Below are 17,530 nucleotides of genomic sequence, written 5' to 3' on the forward strand. Positions count from 1 at the left end.
TATAGAGTGTAGGGTATAGAATGTAGGGTATAGAGTGTAGGGTAAAGAGTGTAGAGTGTAGGGTACAGAGTGCAGGGTGTAGAGTGTAGGGAATAGAGTGTAGAGTGTAGGGTGTAGAGTGTAGGGTGTAGAGTGTAGGGTGTAGAGTGTAGGGTGTAGGGTATAGAATGTAGGGTATAGAGTGTAGGGTATATAGTGTAGGGTGTAGGGATTAGAGTGTAGGGATTAGAGTGTAGGGATTAGAGTGTAGGGTGTAGAGTGTAGGGTGTAGAGTGTAGGGTATAGAGTGTAGGGTATAGAGTGTAGGGTATAGAGTGTAGAGTGTAGGGATTAGAGTGTAGGGTATAGAGTGTAGGGTATAGAGTAGAGTGTAGAGTGTAGGCTATAGAGTGTAGACTATAGAGTGTAGGGTATAGAGTGTAGGGTATAGAGTGTAGGGTATAGAGTGTAGGGTATAGAGTGTAAGGTGTAGGGTATAGAGTGTAGGCTATAGAGTGCAGGTTGTAGAGTGTAGGGTATAGAGTGTAGGGTATAGAGAGTAGGGTATAAAGTGTAGAGTGTAGGGTATAGAGTGTATAGTGTAGGGTATAGAGTGTAGGGTATAGAGTGTAGAGTGTAGGGTATCGAGTGTATGCTATAGAGTGTATGGTGTAGAGTGTATGGTATAGAGTGTAGGGTATAGAGTGTAGAGTGTATGGTATAGAGTGTATGGTATAGAGTGTAGGGTATAGAGTGTAGGGTATAGAGTGTAGGGTATAGAGTGTATGTTATAGAGTGTAGGGTATAGAGTGTAGAGTGTAGGGTATAGAGTTTAGAGTGTAGGGTATAGAGTGTAGGGTATAGAGTGTAAGGTATAGAGTGTAGGGTGTAGAGTGTAGGGTATAGAGTGTAGGGTATAGAGTGTATGGTATAGAGTGTATGGTATAGAGTGTACGGTATAGAGTGTATGGTATAGAGTGTAGGGTATAGAGTGTAGAGTGTAGGGATTAGAGTGTAGGGTGTAGAGTGTATGATATAGAGTGTAGAGTGTAGGTTATCGAGTGTAGGGTATAGAGTGTAGGGTGTAGAGTGTAGGGTATAGAGTGTTGGGTGTAGAGTGCAGGGTGTAGAGTGCAGGGTATAGAGTGTAGGATATAGAGTGTAGAGTGTAGGGTATAGAGTGTAGGGTGTAGGGTATAGAGTGTAGAGTGTAGGGTATAGAGTGTAGGGTATAGAGTGTAGGGTATAGAGTGTAGGATATAGAGTGTAGAGTGTAGGGTATAGAGTGTAGAGTGTAGGGTATAGAGTGCAGGGTGTAGAGTGCAGGGTATAGAGTGTAGGATATAGAGTGTCGAGTGTAGGGTATAGAGTGTAGGGTGTAGGGTATAGAGTGTAGAGTGTAGGGTATAGAGTGAAGGGTATAAAGTGTAGGGTGTAGGGTATAGGGTGTAGGGTATAGAGTGCAGGTTGTAAAGTGTAGGGTATAGAGTGTATGGTATAGGGTGTAGGGTATAAAGTGTAGGGTATAGAGTGTAGGGTATAGAGTGTAGGGTATAGAGTGTAGGGTAAAGAGTGTAGAGTGTAGGGTACAGAGTGCAGGGTGTAGAGTGTAGGGTATAGAGTGTAGAGTGTAGAGTGTAGGGTGTAGAGTGTAGGGTATAGAGTGTAGGGTATAGAGTGTAGGGTATAGAGTGAATGGTATAAAGTGTAGGGTGTAGGGTATAGAGTGTAGGGTATAGAGTGCAGGTTGTAGAGTGTAGGGTATAGAGTGTATGGTATAGGGTGTAGGGTATAAAGTGTAGGGTATAGAGTGTAGGGTATAGAGTGTAGGGTATAGAGTGTAGGGTATAGAGTGTAGGCTATAGAGTGTAGAGTATATAGTGTAGAGTGTAGGGTATAGAGTGTAGGGTATAGAGTGTAGGGTATAGAGTGTAGGGTGTAGGGATTAGAGTGTAGGGATTAGAGTGTAGGGTGTAGGGTGTAGAGTGTAGGGTATAGAGTGCAGGGTATAGAGTGTAGGATATAGAGTGTAGAGTGTAGGGATTAGAGTGTAGGGTATAGAGTGTAGGGTATAGAATGTAGGGTATAGAGTGTAGGGTAAAGAGTGTAGAGTGTAGGGTACAGAGTGCAGGGTGTAGAGTGTAGGGAATAGAGTGTAGAGTGTAGGGTGTAGAGTGTAGGGTGTAGAGTGTAGGGTGTAGAGTGTAGGGTGTAGGGTTTAGAGTGTAGGGTATAGAGTGTAGGGTATATAGTGTAGGGTGTAGGGATTAGAGTGTAGGGATTAGAGTGTAGGGATTAGAGTGTAGGGTGTAGAGTGTAGGGTGTAGAGTGTAGGGTATAGAGTGTAGGGTATAGAGTGTAGGGTATAGAGTGTAGAGTGTAGGGATTAGAGTGTAGGGTATAGAGTGTAGGGTATAGAGTAGAGTGTAGAGTGTAGGCTATAGAGTGTAGACAATAGAGTGTAGGGTATAGAGTGTAGGGTATAGAGTGTAGGGTATAGAGTGTAGGGTATAGAGTGTAAGGTGTAGGGTATAGAGTGTAGGGTATAGAGTGCAGGTTGTAGAGTGTAGGGTATAGAGTGTAGGGTATAGAGAGTAGGGTATAAAGTGTAGAGTGTAGGGTATAGAGTGTATAGTGTAGGGTATAGAGTGTAGGGTATAGAGTGTAGAGTGTAGGGTATAGAGTGTATGCTATAGAGTGTATGGTGTAGAGTGTATGGTATAGAGTGTAGGGTATAGAGTGTAGAGTGTATGGTATAGAGTGTATGGTATAGAGTGTAGGGTATAGAGTGTAGGGTATAGAGTGTAGGGTATAGAGTGTATGTTATAGAGTGTAGGGTATAGAGTGTAGAGTGTAGGGTATAGAGTTTAGAGTGTAGGGTATAGAGTGTAGGGTATAGAGTGTAAGGTATAGAGTGTAGGGTGTAGAGTGTAGGGTATAGAGTGTAGGGTATAGAGTGTATGGTATAGAGTGTATGGTATAGAGTGTAGGGTATAGAGTGTATGGTATAGAGTGTAGGGTATAGAGTGTAGAGTGTAGGGATTAGAGTGTAGGGTGTAGAGTGTATGGTATAGAGTGTAGAGTGTAGGTTATCGAGTGTAGGGTATAGAGTGTAGGGTGTAGAGTGTAGGGTATAGAGTGTTGGGTGTAGAGTGCAGGGTGTAGAGTGCAGGGTATAGAGTGTAGGATATAGAGTGTAGAGTGTAGGGTATAGAGTGTAGGGTGTAGGGTATAGAGTGTAGAGTGTAGGGTATAGAGTGTAGGGTATAGAGTGTAGGGTATAGAGTGTAGGGAATAGAGTGTAGAGTGTAAGGTGTAGAGTGTAGGGTATAGAGTGTAGGGTATATACTGTAGGGTATAGAGTGTAGGCTATAGAGTGTAGGGTATAGAGTGTAGAGTGTAGGGTATAAAGTGTAGGGTATAGAGTGTAGGGTTTAGAGTGTTGGGTGTAGAGTGCAGGGTGTAGAGTGCAGGGTATAGAGTGTAGGGTATAGAGTGTAGGGTATAAAGTGTAGAGTGTAGGGTATAGAGTGTATAGTGTAGGGTATAGAGTGTAGGGTATAGAGTGTAGGGTATAGAGTGTAGGGTATAGAGTGTAGGGTATAGGGTATAGAGTGTAGGGTGTAGGGTGTAGAGTGTAGGGTGTTGAGTGTAGGGTATAGAGTGTAGGGTATAGAGTGTAGGGTGTAGGGTATAGAGTGTAGGGGATAGAGTGTAGGGTATAGAGTGTAGAGTGTATGGTATAGAGTGTAGAGTGTAGGGTATAGAGTGTAGGGTATAGACTGTAGGGTATAGAGTGTGGCGTAAAGAGTGTAGGGTATAGAGTGTAGAGTGTAGGGTATAGAGTGTATGGTATGGAGTGTAGGGTATAGAGTGTAGGGTATAGAGTGTAGAGTACAGGAACACATGGGCTACTTGCACAGTGAACAAGTCTGTATGATCATGTTCACACACCACCAAGAAACCTGAAGACACAAAAGAGAATAGTAAAACCAAAAACACTCAGTTTGAAAAAATGTTGCAGTAATCCGCAAGTGCTAGTAAAAGATGTAAAAAACAGGGTATTTGGTTGATACGTTTTTTGCAAAAATTGTATACTAAGCTGCTCTACCAATCTTCACGGTATACCCTTATCAGAGCAGTCCTAACTAATGTATGCAATCCCTATCTGATGTATTTAAAAACCTGATCATCTGTATATAACCTGTGTGAACAGGGTTCAGAGTGTAGAGTGTAGGGTATAGAATGTAGGGTATAGAGTGTAGGGTATAGAGTGTAGGGAATAGAGTGTAGAGTGTAAGGTATAGAGTGTAGAGTGTAGGGTATAGACGGTAGGGTGTAGAGTGTAGGGAGTAGAGTGTAGGGTATAGAGTGTAGAGTGTAGGGTATAGAGTGCAGGGTATAGAGTGTAGGGTGTAGAGCGTAGGCTATAGAGTGTAGGGTATAGAGTGTAGAGTGTAGGGTATAGAGTGTAGGGTATAGAGTGTAGGGTATGGAGTGTAGGGTATAGAGTGTAGAGTGTAGGGTATAGAGTGTAGGGTATAGATTGCAGGTTGTAGAGTGCAGGTTGTAGAGTGTAGGGTATAGAGTGTACGGTATAGAGTGTAGGGTATAGAGTGTAGGGTATAGAGTGTAGGGTATAAAGTGTAGAGTGTAGGGTATAGAGTGTATAGTGTAGGGTATAGAGTGTAGGGTATAGAGTGTAGGGTATAGAGTGTATAGTGTAGGGTATAGAGTGTATGCTATAGAGTGTATGGTGTAGAGTGTATGGTATAGAGTGTAGGGTGTAGAGTGTATGGTATAGAGTGTAGGGTGTAGAGTGTAGGGTATAGAGTGTAGGGTATAGAGTGTATGTTACAGAGTGTAGGGTATAGAGTGTAGAGTGTAGGGTATAGAGTTTAGAGTGTAGGGTATAGAGTGTAGGGTATAGAGTGTAGGGTATAGAGTGTAGGGTAAAGAGTGTAGAGTGTAGGGTACAGAGTGCAGGGTGTAGAGTGTAGGGTATAGAGTGTAGAGTGTAGGGTGTAGAGTGTAGGGTGTAGAGTGTAGGGTATAGAGTGTAGAGTGTAGGGTGTAGAGTGTAGGGTGTAGGGTATAGAGTGTAGGGTATAGAGTGTAGGGTATAGAGTGTAGGGTATAGGGTGTAGGGATTAGAGTGTAGGGATTAGAGTGTAGGGATTAGAGTGTAGGGTGTAGAGTGTAGGGTATAGAGTGTAGGGTATAGAGTGTAGGGTATAGAGTGTAGGGTATAGAGTGCAGGTTGTAGAGTGTAGGGTATAGAGTGTAGGGTAAAGAGTGTAGAGTGTAGGGTACAGAGTGCAGGGTGTAGAGTGTAGGGTATAGAGTGTAGGGTGTAGGGTGTAGAGTGTAGGCTATAGAGTGTAGAGTGTAGGGTGTAGAGTGTAGGGTGTAGGGTATAGGGTGTAGGGTATAGAGTGTAGGGTATAGAGTGTAGAGTGTAGGGATTAGAGTGTAGGGTATAGAGTGTAGGCTATAGAGTGTAGGGTGTAGAGTGTAGGGTATAGAGTGTATGGTATAGAGTGTAGGGTATAGAGTGTAGGGTATAGAGTGTATGTTATAGAGTGTAGGGTATAGAGTGTAGAGTGTAGGGTATAGAGTTTAGAGTGTAGGGTATAAAGTGTAGGGTATAGAGTGTAAGGTATAGAGTGTAGAGTGTAGGGTATAGAGTGTAGGGTATAGAGTGAAGGGTATAGAGTGTAGGGTATAGAGTGTAGGGTAAAGAGTGTAGAGTGTAGGGTACAGAGTGCAGGGTGTAGAGTGTAGGGTATAGAGTGTAGGGTGTAGAGTGTAGGGTATAGAGTGTAGGGTGTAGAGTGTAGGGTGTAGGGTATAGAGTGTAGGGAATAGAGTGTAGAGTGTAGGGATTAGAGTGTAGGGATTAGAGTGTAGGGTGTAGAGTGTAGGGTGTAGAGTGTAGGGTATAGAGTGTAGGGTATAGAGTGTAGGGTATAGAGTGTAGGGTATAAAGCGTAGAGTGTAGGGTATAGAATGTATAGTGTAGGGTATAGAGTGTAGGGTATAGAGTGTAGGGTATAGAGTGTAGGGTATAGGGTATAGAGTGTAGGGTGTAGAGTGTAGGGTGTAGGGTGTAGAGTGTATGGTATAAAGTGTAGGGTATAGAGTGTAGGGATTAGAGTGTAGGGTATAGAGTGTAGGGTATAGAGTGTAGGGTATAGAGTGTAGGTTGTAGAGTGTAGAGTGTAGGGTATAGAGTGTAGAGTTTAGGGTATAGAGTGTAGGGTATAGAGTAGAGTGTAGAGTGTAGGGTATAGAGTGTAGAGTGTAGCGGATAGAATGTAGGGTATAGAGTGTAAGGTGTAGAGTGTAGGGTATAGAGTGTATGGTATAGAGTGTGGGGTATAAAGTGTAGAGTTTAGGGTATGGAGTGTAGGGTATAGAGTGTATGGTATAGAGTGTAGGGTATAAAGTGTAGAGTGTAGGGTATAGAGTGTAGGGTATAGAGTGTAGAGTGTAGGGTAAAGAGTGTAGGGTATAGAGTGTAGGGTATAGAGTGTAGAGTGTAGGGTATAGAGTTTAGAGTGTAGAGTATAGAGTGCAGGTTGTAGAGTGTAGGGTATAGAGTGTATGGTATAGAGTGTAGGGTATAAAGTGTAGAGTGTAGTGTATAGAGTGTAGGGTATAGAGTGTAGGGTATAGAGTGTAGGGTAAAGAGTGTAGAGTGTAGGGTACAGAGTGCAGGGTGTAAAGTGTAGGGTATAGAGTGTAGGGTGTAGAGTGTAGGGTATAGAGTGTATGGTGTAGAGTGTAGGGTGTGAGGTATAGAGTGTAGGGTATAGAGTGTAGGGTATAGAGTGTAGAGTGTAGGGTGTAGAGTGTAGGGTATAGAGTGTAGGGTATAGAGTGTAGGGTATAGAGTGTAGGGTGTAGGGATAAGAGTGTAGGGTATAGAGTGTAGGGTATAGAGTGTAGGGTATAGGGTATAGAGTGTAGGGTATAAAGCGTAGAGTGTAGGGTATAGAGTGTATATTGTAGGGTATAGAGTGTAGGGTATAGAGTGTAGGGTATAGAGTGTAGGGTATAGGGTATAGAGTGTAGGGTGTAGAGTGTAGGGTGTAGGGTGGAGAGTGTATGGTATAGAGTGTAGGGTATAGAGTGTAGGGATTAGAGTGTAGGGTATAGAGTGTAGGGTATAGAGTGTAGGGTGTAGAGTGTAGAGTGTAGGGTATAGAGTGTAGAGTGTAGGGTATAGAGTGTAGGGTATAGAGTAGAGTGTAGAGTGTAGGGTATAGAGTGTAGAGTGTAGGGGATAGAATGTAGGGTATAGAGTGTAAGGTGTAGAGTGTAGGGTATAGAGTGTATGGTATAGAGTGTGGGGTATAAAGTGTAGAGTGTAGGGTATGGAGTGTAGGGTATAGAGTGTATGGTATAGAGTGTAGGGTATAAAGTGTAGAGTGTAGGGTATAGAGTGTAGGGTATAGAGTGTAGAGTGTAGGGTAAAGAGTGTAGGGCATAGAGTGTAGGGTATAGAGTGTAGAGTGTAGGGTATAGAGTGCAGGTTGTAGAGTGTAGGGTATAGAGTGTATGGTATAGAGTGTAGGGTATAAAGTGTAGAGTGTAGTGTATAGAGTGTAGGGTATAGAGTGTAGGGTATAGAGTGTAGGGTATAGAGTGTAGGCTATAGAGTTTAGAGTGTAGGGTGTAGAGTGTAGGGTATAGAGTGTAGGGTATAGAGTGTAGGGTATAGAGTGTGGAGTAGAGAGTGTAGGGTATAGAGTGTAGGGTATAGAATGTAGAGTGTAGAGTGTAGGGTGTAGAGTGCAAAGTGTAGGGTATAGAGTGTAAGGTATAGAGTGTAGTGTATAGAGTGTATGTTATAGAGTGTAGGGTATAGAGTGTAGAGTTTAGGGTATAGAGTGTAGTGTATAGAGTGTATGGTATAGAGTGTATGGTATAGAGTGTAGAGTGTAGGGTATAGAGTGTAGGGTATAGAGTGTAGGGTATAGAGTGTAGGGTATAGAGTGTAGAGTGTAGGGTATAGAGTGTAGGGTATAGAGTGTAGGGTATAGAGTGTAGGGTATAGAGTATAAGGTATAGAGTGTAGGTTATAGAGTGTAGGGTATAGAGTGTAGGGTATAGAGTGTAGCTTATAGAGCGTAGGGTGTAGGGTATAGAGTGTAGGGTATAGAGTGTAGGGTATAGAGTGTAGAGTGTAGGGTATAGAGTGTATGGTATAGAGCTTAGGGTGTAGAGTGTAGGGTATAGAGTGTAGAGTTTAGGGTATAGAGTGTGGGGCATAGAGTGTATGGTATACAGTGTAGAGTGTAGGGTATAGAGTGTAGGGTATAGAGTGTAGGGTATAGAGTGTAGAGTGTAGGGTATAGAGTGTAGGGTATAGAGTGCAGGTTGTAGAGTGTAGGGTATAGAGTGTAGGGTATAGAGTGTAGGGTATAAGGTGTAGAGTGTAGGGTATAGAGTGTATAGTGTAGGGTATAGAGTGTAGGGCATAGAGTGTAGGGTGTAGAGTGTAGGGTATAGAGTGTATGTTATAGAGTGTAGGGTATAGAGTGTAGAGTGTAGGGTATAGAGTTTAGAGTGTAGGGTATAGAGTGTAGGGTATAGAGTGTAAGGTATATAGTGTAGAGTGTAGGGTATAGAGTGTAGGGTATAGAGTGTAGGGTATAGAGTGTAGAGTGTAGGGTACAGAGTGCAGGGTGTAGAGTGTAGGGTATAGAGTGTAGAGTGTAGGGTGTAGAGTGTAGGGTGTAGAGTGTAGGGTGTAGAGTGTAGGGTGTAGGGTATAGAGTGTAGGGTATAGAGTGTAGGGTATAGAGTGTAGGGTGTAGAGTGTAGGGTGTAGAGTGTAGGGTATAGAGTGTAGGGTATAGAGTGTAGGTTATAGAGTGTAGGGTGTAGGGATTAGAGTGTAGGGATTAGAGTGTAGGGTGTAGAGTGTAGGGTGTAGAGTGTAGGGTATAGAGTGTAGGGTATAGAGTGTAGGGTATAGAGTGTAGAGTGTAGGGATTAGAGTGTAGGGATTAGAGTGTAGGGTATAGAGTGTAGGGTATAGAGTGTAGGGTATAGAGTGTAGGGTATAGAGTGTAGGGAATAGAGTGTAGAGTGTAGGGTGTAGAATGTAAAGTGTAGGGTATAGAGTGTAGAGTGTAGGGTATAGAGTGTACGGTATGGAGTGTAGGGTATAGAGTGTAGGGTATAGAGTGTAGAGTGTAGGGTATAGAATGTAGGGTATAGAGTGTAGGGTATAGAGTGTAGGGAATAGAGTGTAGAGTGTAAGGTATAGGGTGTAGAGTGTAGGGTATAGACGGTAGGGTGTAGAGTGTAGGGAGTAGAGTGTAGGGTATAGAGTGTAGAGTGTAGGGTATAGAGTGCAGGGTATAGAGTGTAGGGTGTAGAGTGTAGGCTATAGAGTGTAGGGTATAGAGTGTAGAGTGTAGGGTATAGAGTGTAGGGTATAGAGTGTAGGGTATAGAGTGTAGGGTATAGAGTGTAGAGTGTAGGGTATAGAGTGTAGGGTATAGATTGCAGGTTGTAGAGTGCAGGTTGTAGAGTGTAAGGTATAGAGTGTAGGGTATAGAGTGTAGGGTATAGAGTGTAGGGTATAGAGTGTAGGGTATAAAGTGTAGAGTGTAGGGTATAGAGTGTATAGTGTAGGGTATAGAGTGTAGGGTATAGAGTGTAGGGTATAGAGTGCAGGTTGTAGAGTGTAGGGTATAGAGTGTATGGTATAGAGTGTAGGGTATAAAGTGTAGAGTGTAGTGTATAGAGTGTAGGGTATAGAGTGTAGGGTATAGAGTGTAGGGTATAGAGTGTAGGCTATAGAGTGTAGAGTGTAGGGTGTAGAGTGTAGGGTATAGAGTGTAGGGTATAGAGTGTAGGGTATAGACTGTGGAGTAGAGAGTGTAGGGTATAGAGTGTAGGGTATAGAATGTAGAGTGTAGAGTGTAGGGTGTAGAGTGCAAAGTGTAGGGTATAGAGTGTAAGGTATAGAGTGTAGTGTATAGAGTGTATGTTATAGAGTGTAGGGTATAGAGTGTAGAGTTTAGGGTATAGAGTGTAGTGTATAGAGTGTATGGTATAGAGTGTATGGTATAGAGTGTAGAGTGTAGGGTATAGAGTGTAGGGTATAGAGTGTAGGGTATAGAGTGTAGGGTATAGAGTGTAGAGTGTAGGGTATAGAGTGTAGGGTATAGAGTGTAGGGTATAGAGTGAAGGGTATAGAGTGTAGGTTATAGAGTGTAGGGTATAGAGTATAGCTTATAGAGCGTAGGGTGTAGGGTATAGAGTGTAGGGTATAGAGTGTAGGGTATAGAGTGTAGAGTGTAGGGTATAGAGTGTATGGTATAGAGCTTAGGGTATAGAGTGTAGGGTATAGAGTGTAGAGTTTAGGGTATAGAGTGTGGGGCATAGAGTGTATGGTATACAGTGTAGAGTGTAGGGTATAAAGTGTAGGGTATAGAGTGTAGGGTATAGAGTGTAGAGTGTAGGGTATAGAGTGTAGGGTATAGAGTGCACGTTGTAGAGTGTAGGGTATAGAGTGTAGGGTATAAAGTGTAGAGTGTAGGGTATAGAGTGTATAGTGTAGGGTATAGAGTGTAGGGTATAGAGTGTAGGGTATAGAGTGTATAGTGTAGGGTATAGAGTGTATGCTATAGAGTGTATGGTGTAGAGTGTATGGTATAGAGTGTAGGGTGTAGAGTGCATGGTATAGAGTGTAGGGTATAGAGTGTAGGGTATAGAGTGTAGGGTATAGAGTGTATGTTATAGAGTGTAGGGTATAGAGTGTAGAGTGTAGGGTATAGAGTTTAGAGTGTAGGGTATAGAGTGTAGGGTATAGAGTGTAAGGTATGTATTGTAGAGTGTAGGGTATAGAGTGTAGGGTATAGAGTGTAGGGTATAGAGTGTAGGGTAAAGAGTGTAGAGTGTAGGGTACAGAGTGCAGGGTGTAGAATGTAGGGTATAGAGTGTAGAGTGTAGAGTGTAGAGTGTAGGGTGTAGAGTGTAGGGTGTAGGCTATAGAGTGTAGGGTATAGAGTGTAGGGTATAGAGTGTAGGGTGTAGAGTGTAGGGTGTAGAGTGTAGGGTATAGAGTGTAGGGTATAGAGTGTAGGTTATAGAGTGTAGGGTGTAGGGATTAGAGTGTAGGGATTAGAGTGTAGGGTGTAGAGTGTAGGGTGTAGAGTGTAGGGTATAGAGTGTAGGGTATATAGTGTAGGGTATAGAGTGTAGAGTGTAGGGATTAGAGTGTAGGGATTAGAGTGTAGGGTATAGAGTGTAGGGTATAGAGTGTAGAGTGTAGGGTATAGAGTGTAGGGTATAGAGTGTAAGGTATAGAGTGTAGGGAATAGAGTGTAGAGTGTAGGGTGTAGAATGTAAAGTGTAGGGTATAGAGTGTAAGGTATAGAGTGTAGTGTATAGAGTGTATGTTATAGAGTGTAGGGTATAGAGTGTAGAGTGTAGGGTATAGAGTGTAGGGTATAGAGTGTAGGGTATAGAGTGTAGGGTGTAGGGTATAGAGTGTAGGGTATAGAGTGCACGTTGTAGAGTGTAGGGTATAGAGTGTAGGGTATAGAGAGTAGGGTATAAAGTGTAGAGTGTAGGGTATAGAGTGTATAGTGTAGGGTATAGAGTGTAGGGTATAGAGTGTAGAGTGTAGGGTATAGAGTGTATGCTATAGAGTGTATGGTGTAGAGTGTATGGTATAGAGTGTAGGGTATAGAGTGTAGAGTGTAGGGTATAGAGTGTAGGGTATAGAGTGTAGGGTATAGAGTGTAGGGTATAGAGTGTAGGGTATAGAGTGCATGTTATAGAGTTTAGGGTATAGAGTGTAGAGTGTAGAGTGTAGGGTATAGAGTTTAGAGTGTAGGGTATAGAGTGTAGGGTATAGAGTGTAGGGTATAGAGTGTAGGGTGTAGAGTGTAGGGTATAGATTGTAGGGTATAGAGTGTAGGGTATAGAGTGTATGGTATAGAGTGTAGGGTATAGAGTGTAGGGTATAGAGTGTAGGGTATAGAGTGTATGGTATAGAGTGTATGGTATAGAGTGTAGGGTATAGAGTGTATGGTATAGAGTGTAGGGTATAGAGTGTAGAGTGTAGGGTATAGAGTGTAGGGTATAGAGTGTAGGCTATAGAGTGTAGGGTATAAAGTGTAGAGTGTAGGGTATAGAGTGTAGGGTGTAGAGTGTAGGGTATAGAGTGTTGGGTGTAGAGTGCAGGGTGTAGAGTGCAGGGTGTAGAGTGCAGGGTATAGAGTGTAGGGTATAGAGTGTAGGGTATAAAGTGTAGAGTGTAGGGTATAGAGTGTAGGGTATAGAGTGTAGGGTGTAGAGTGTAGGGTGTAGAGTGTATGGTATAGAGTGTAGGGTATAGAGTGTAGGGTATAGAGTGTAGAGTGTAGGGTATAGAGTGTAGGGTATAGAGCTTAGGGTGTAGAGTGTAGGATATAGAATGTAGAGTTTAGGGTATAGAGTGTGGGGCATAGAGTGTATGGTATACAGTGTAGAGTGTAGAGTGTAGGGTATAGAGTGTATAGTGAAGGGTATAGAGTGTAGGGTATAGAGTGTAGGGTGTAGAGTGTAGGGTATAGAGTGTAGGGTGTAGAGTGTATGGTATAGAGTGTAGGGTATAGAGTGTAGAGTGTAGGGTATAGAGTGTAGGGTATAGAGTGTAGGGTATAGAGTGTAGGGTATAGAGTGTAGGGTGTAGAGTGTAGGGTATAGAGTGTAGAGTTTAGGGTAGAGAGTGTGGGGCATAGAGTGTATGGTATACAGTGTAGAGTGTAGGGTATAGAGTGTATAGTGTAGGGTATAGAGTGTAGGGTATAGAGTGTATGGTATAGAGTGTAGGGTATAAAGTGTAGAGTGTAGGGTATAGAGTGTATGGTATAGACTGTAGGGTATAACGTGTAGAGTGTAGGGTATAGAGTGTAGGGTATAGAGTGTAGGTTATAGAGTGTAGGGTATAGAGTGTAGGGTAAAGAGTGTAGAGTGTAGGGTACAGAGTGCAGGGTGTAGAGTGTAGGGTATAGAGTGTAGAGTGTAGGGTGTAGAGTGTAGGGTATAGAGTGTAGGGTATAGAGTGTAGGGTATAGAGTGTAGGGTATAAAGTGTAGGGTGTAGGGTATAGAGTGTAGGGTATAAAGTGCAGGTTGTAGAGTGTAGGGTATAGAGTGTATGGTATAGGGTGTAGGATATAAAGTGTAGGGTATAGAGTGTAGGGTATAGAGTGTAGGGTATAGAGTGTAGGGTATAGAGTGTAGGGTATAGAGTGTAGGCTATAGAGTGTAGAGTATATAGTGTAGGGTATAGAGTGTAGGGTATAGAGTGTGGAGTATAGAGTGTAGGGTATAGAATGTAGAGTGTAGAGTGTAGGGTGTAGAGTGCAAAGTGTAGGGTATAGAGTGTAAGATATAGAGTGTAGTGTATAGAGTGTATGTTATAGAGTGTAGGGTATAGAGTGTAGAGTTTAGGGTATAGAGTGTAGTGTATAGATTGTATGGTATAGAGTGTATGGTATAGAGTGTAGAGTGTAGGGTATAGAGTGTAGGGTATAGAGTGTAGGGTATAGAGTGTAGGGTGTAGAGTGTAGGGTGTAGAGTGTAGGGTATAGAGTGTAGGGTATAGAGTGTAGGTTATAGAGTGTAGCGTATAGAGCGTAGGGTGTAGGGTATAGAGTGTAGGGTATAGAGTGTAGGGTATAGAGTGTAGGGTATAGAGTGTATGGTATAGAGCTTAGGGTGTAGAGTGTAGGGTATAGAATGTAGAGTTTAGGGTAGAGAGTGTGGGGCATAGAGTGTATGGTATACAGTGTAAAGTGTAGGGTATAGAGTGTATAGTGTAGGGTATAGAGTGTAGGGTATAGAGTGTATGGTATAGAGTGTAGGGTATAAAGTGTAGAGTGTAGGGTATAGAGTGTATGGTATAGAGTGTAGGGTATAAAGTGTAGAGTGTAGGGTATAGAGTGTAGGGTATAGAGTGTAGGCTATAGAGTGTAGAGTTTAGAGTGTAGGGTATAGAATGTAGAGTGTAGGGTGTAGAGTGTAAAGTGTAGGGTATAGAGTGTAGGATATAGAGTGTAGAGTGTAGGGTATAGAGTGTAGGGTATACAGTGTAGGGTATAGAGTGTAGGGTATAGATTGTAGGGTATAGGGTATAGAGTGTATGGTGTAGAGTGTAGGGTATAGAGTGTAGGGTGTAGGGTGTAGAGTGTGGGGTGTAGAGTGGTGTAGAGTGTAGGATGTAGAGTGTATGGTATAGAGTGTAGGGTATAGAGTATAGCGTGTATGGTATAGAGTGTAGTGTATAGAGTGTAGGGTATAGAGTGTAGGGTATAGAGTGTAGGGTATAGATTTTAGAGTGTAGGGTATAGAGTGTAAGGTATAGAGTGTAGGGTGTGGAGTGTAGGGTATAGAGTGTAGGGTATAGAGTGTATGGTATAGAGTGTAGGGTATAGAGTGTATGGTATAGAGTGTAGAGTGTAGGGTATAGAGTGTATTTTATAGAGTGTAGGGTATAGAGTGTAGGGTATAGAGTGTAGAGTGTAGGGTGTAGAGTGTAGGGTATAGAGTGTAGAGTGTAGGGTATAGAGTGTAGGGTATAGAGTGTATGCTATAGAGTGTATGGTGTAGAGTGTATGGTATAGAGTGTAGGGTATAGAGTGTAGAGTGTAGGGTATAGAGTGTAGGGTATAGAGTGTAGGGTATAGAGTGCATGTTATAGAGTGTAGGGTATAGAGTGTAGAGTGTAGGGTATAGAGTTTAGAGTGTAGGGTATAGAGTGTAGGGTATAGAGTGTAGGGTATAGAGTGTAGGGTGTAGAGTGTAGGGTATAGAGTGTAGGGTATAGAGTGTAGGGTATAGAGTGTATGGTATAGAGTGTAGGGTATAGAGTGTAGGGTATAGAGTGTATGGTATAGAGTGTATGGTATAGAGTGTAGGGTGTAGAGTGTATGGTATAGAGTGTAGGGTATAGAGTGTAGAGTGTAGGGTATAGAGTGCAGGGTATAGAGTGTAGGGTATAGAGTGTAGGCTATAGAGTGTAGGGTATAGAGTGTAGAGTGTAGGGTATAGAGTGTAGGGTGTAGAGTGTAGGGTATAGAGTGTTGGGTGTAGAGTGCAGGGTGTAGAGTGCAGGGTGTAGAGTGCAGGGTGTAGAGTGCAGGGTATAGAGTGTAGGGTATAGAGTGTAGGGTATAAAGTGTAGAGTGTAGGGTATAGAGTGTAGGGTATAGAGTGTAGGGTGTAGAGTGTAGGGTGTAGAGTGTATGGTATAGAGTGTAGGGTATAGAGTGTAGGGTATAGAGTGTAGAGTGTAGGGTATAGAGTGTAGGGTATAGAGCTTAGGGTGTAGAGTGTAGGATATAGAGTGTAGAGTTTAGGGTATAGAGTGTGGGGCATAGAGTGTATGGTATACAGTGTAGAGTGTAGAGTGTAGGGTATAGAGTGTATAGTGTAGGGTATAGAGTGTAGGGTATAGAGTGTAGGGTGTAGAGTGTAGGGTGTAGAGTGTAGGGTCTAGAGTGTAGGGTGTAGAGTGTAGGGTGTAGAGTGTATGGTATAGAGTGTAGGGTATAGAGTGTAGAGTGTAGGGTATAGAGTGTAGGGTATAGAGTGTAGGGTATAGAGTGTAGGGTGTAGAGTGTAGGGTATAGAGTGTAGAGTTTAGGGTAGAGAGTGTGGGGCATAGAGTGTATGGTATACAGTGTAGAGTGTAGGGTATAGAGTGTATAGTGTAGGGTATAGAGTGTAGGGTATAGAGTGTATGGTATAGAGTGTAGGGTATAAAGTGTAGAGTGTAGGGTATAGAGTGTATGGTATAGAGTGTAGGGTATAACGTGTAGAGTGTAGGGTATAGAGTGTAGGGTATAGAGTGTAGGTTATAGAGTGTAGGGTATAGAGTGTAGGGTAAAGAGTGTAGAGTGTAGGGTACAGAGTGCAGGGTGTAGAGTGTAGGGTATAGAGTGTAGAGTGTAGAGTGTAGGGTGTAGAGTGTAGGGTATAGAGTGTAGGGTATAGAGTGTAGGGTATAGAGTGTAGGGTATAAAGTGTAGGGTGTAGGGTATAGAGTGTAGGGTATAAAGTGCAGGTTGTAGAGTGTAGGGTATAGAGTGTATGGTATAGGGTGTAGGGTATAAAGTGTAGGGTATAGAGTGTACGGTATAGAGTGTAGGGTATAGAGTGTAGGCTATAGAGTGTAGAGTATATAGTGTAGAGTGTAGGGTATAGAGTGTAGGGTATAGAGTGTGGAGTATAGAGTGTAGGGTATAGAATGTAGAGTGTAGAGTGTAGGGTGTAGAGTGCAAAGTGTAGGGTATAGAGTGTAAGATATAGAGTGTAGTGTATAGAGTGTATGTTATAGAGTGTAGGGTATAGAGTGTAGAGTTTAGGGTATAGAGTGTAGTGTATAGATTGTATGGTATAGAGTGTATGGTATAGAGTGTAGAGTGTAGGGTATAGAGTGTAGGGTATAGAGTGTAGGGTATAGAGTGTAGGGTGTAGAGTGTAGGGTGTAGAGTGTAGGGTATAGAGTGTAGGGTATAGAGTGTAGGTTATAGAGTGTAGCGTATAGAGCGTAGGGTGTAGGGTATAGAGTGTAGGGTATAGAGTGTAGGGTATAGAGTGTAGGGTATAGAGTGTATGGTATAGAGCTTAGGGTGTAGAGTGTAGGGTATAGAATGTAGAGTTTAGGGTAGAGAGTGTGGGGCATAGAGTGTATGGTATACAGTGTAGAGTGTAGGGTATAGAGTGTATAGTGTAGGGTATAGAGTGTAGGGTATAGAGTGTATGGTATAGAGTGTAGGATATAAAGTGTAGAGTGTAGGGTATAGAGTGTATGGTATAGAGTGTAGGGTATATAGTGTAGAGTGTAGGGTATAGAGTGTAGGGTATAGAGTGTAGGCTATAGAGTGTAGAGTTTAGAGTGTAGGGTATAGAATGTAGAGTGTAGAGTGTAAAGTGTAGGGTATAGAGTGTAGGATATAGAGTGTAGAGTGTAGGGTATAGAGTGTAGGGTATACAGTGTATGGTATAGAGTGTAGGGTATAGAGTGTAGAGTGTAGGGTATAGAGTGTAGGGTATAGAGTGTAGGGTATAGAGTGTAGGGTATAGATTGTAGGGTATAGGGTATAGGGTATAGAGTGTATGGTGTAGAGTGTAGGGTATAGAGTGTAGGGTGTAGGGTGTAGAGTGTGGGGTGTAGAGTGGTGTAGAGTGTAGGATGTAGAGTGTATGGTATAGAGTGTAGGGTATAGAGTATAGCGTGTATGGTATAGAGTGTAGTGTATAGAGTGTAGGGTATAGGGTATAGAGTGTAGGGTATAGAATGTAGGGTATAGATTTTAGAGTGTAGGGTATAGAGTGTAAGGTATAGAGTGTAGGGTGTGGAGTGTAAGGTATAGAGTGTAGGGTATAGAGTGTATGGTATAGAGTGTAGTGTATAGAGTGTATGGTATAGAGTGTAGAGTGTAGGGTATAGAGTGTATTTTATAGAGTGTAGGGTATAGAGTGTAGGGTATAGAGTGTAGAGTGTAGGGTACAGAGTGTAGGGTATAGAGTGT

This window comes from Ranitomeya imitator, chromosome 4 (genome assembly GCF_032444005.1).
Source record: "Ranitomeya imitator isolate aRanImi1 chromosome 4, aRanImi1.pri, whole genome shotgun sequence".
Taxonomy (NCBI): Eukaryota; Metazoa; Chordata; class Amphibia; order Anura; family Dendrobatidae; genus Ranitomeya; species Ranitomeya imitator.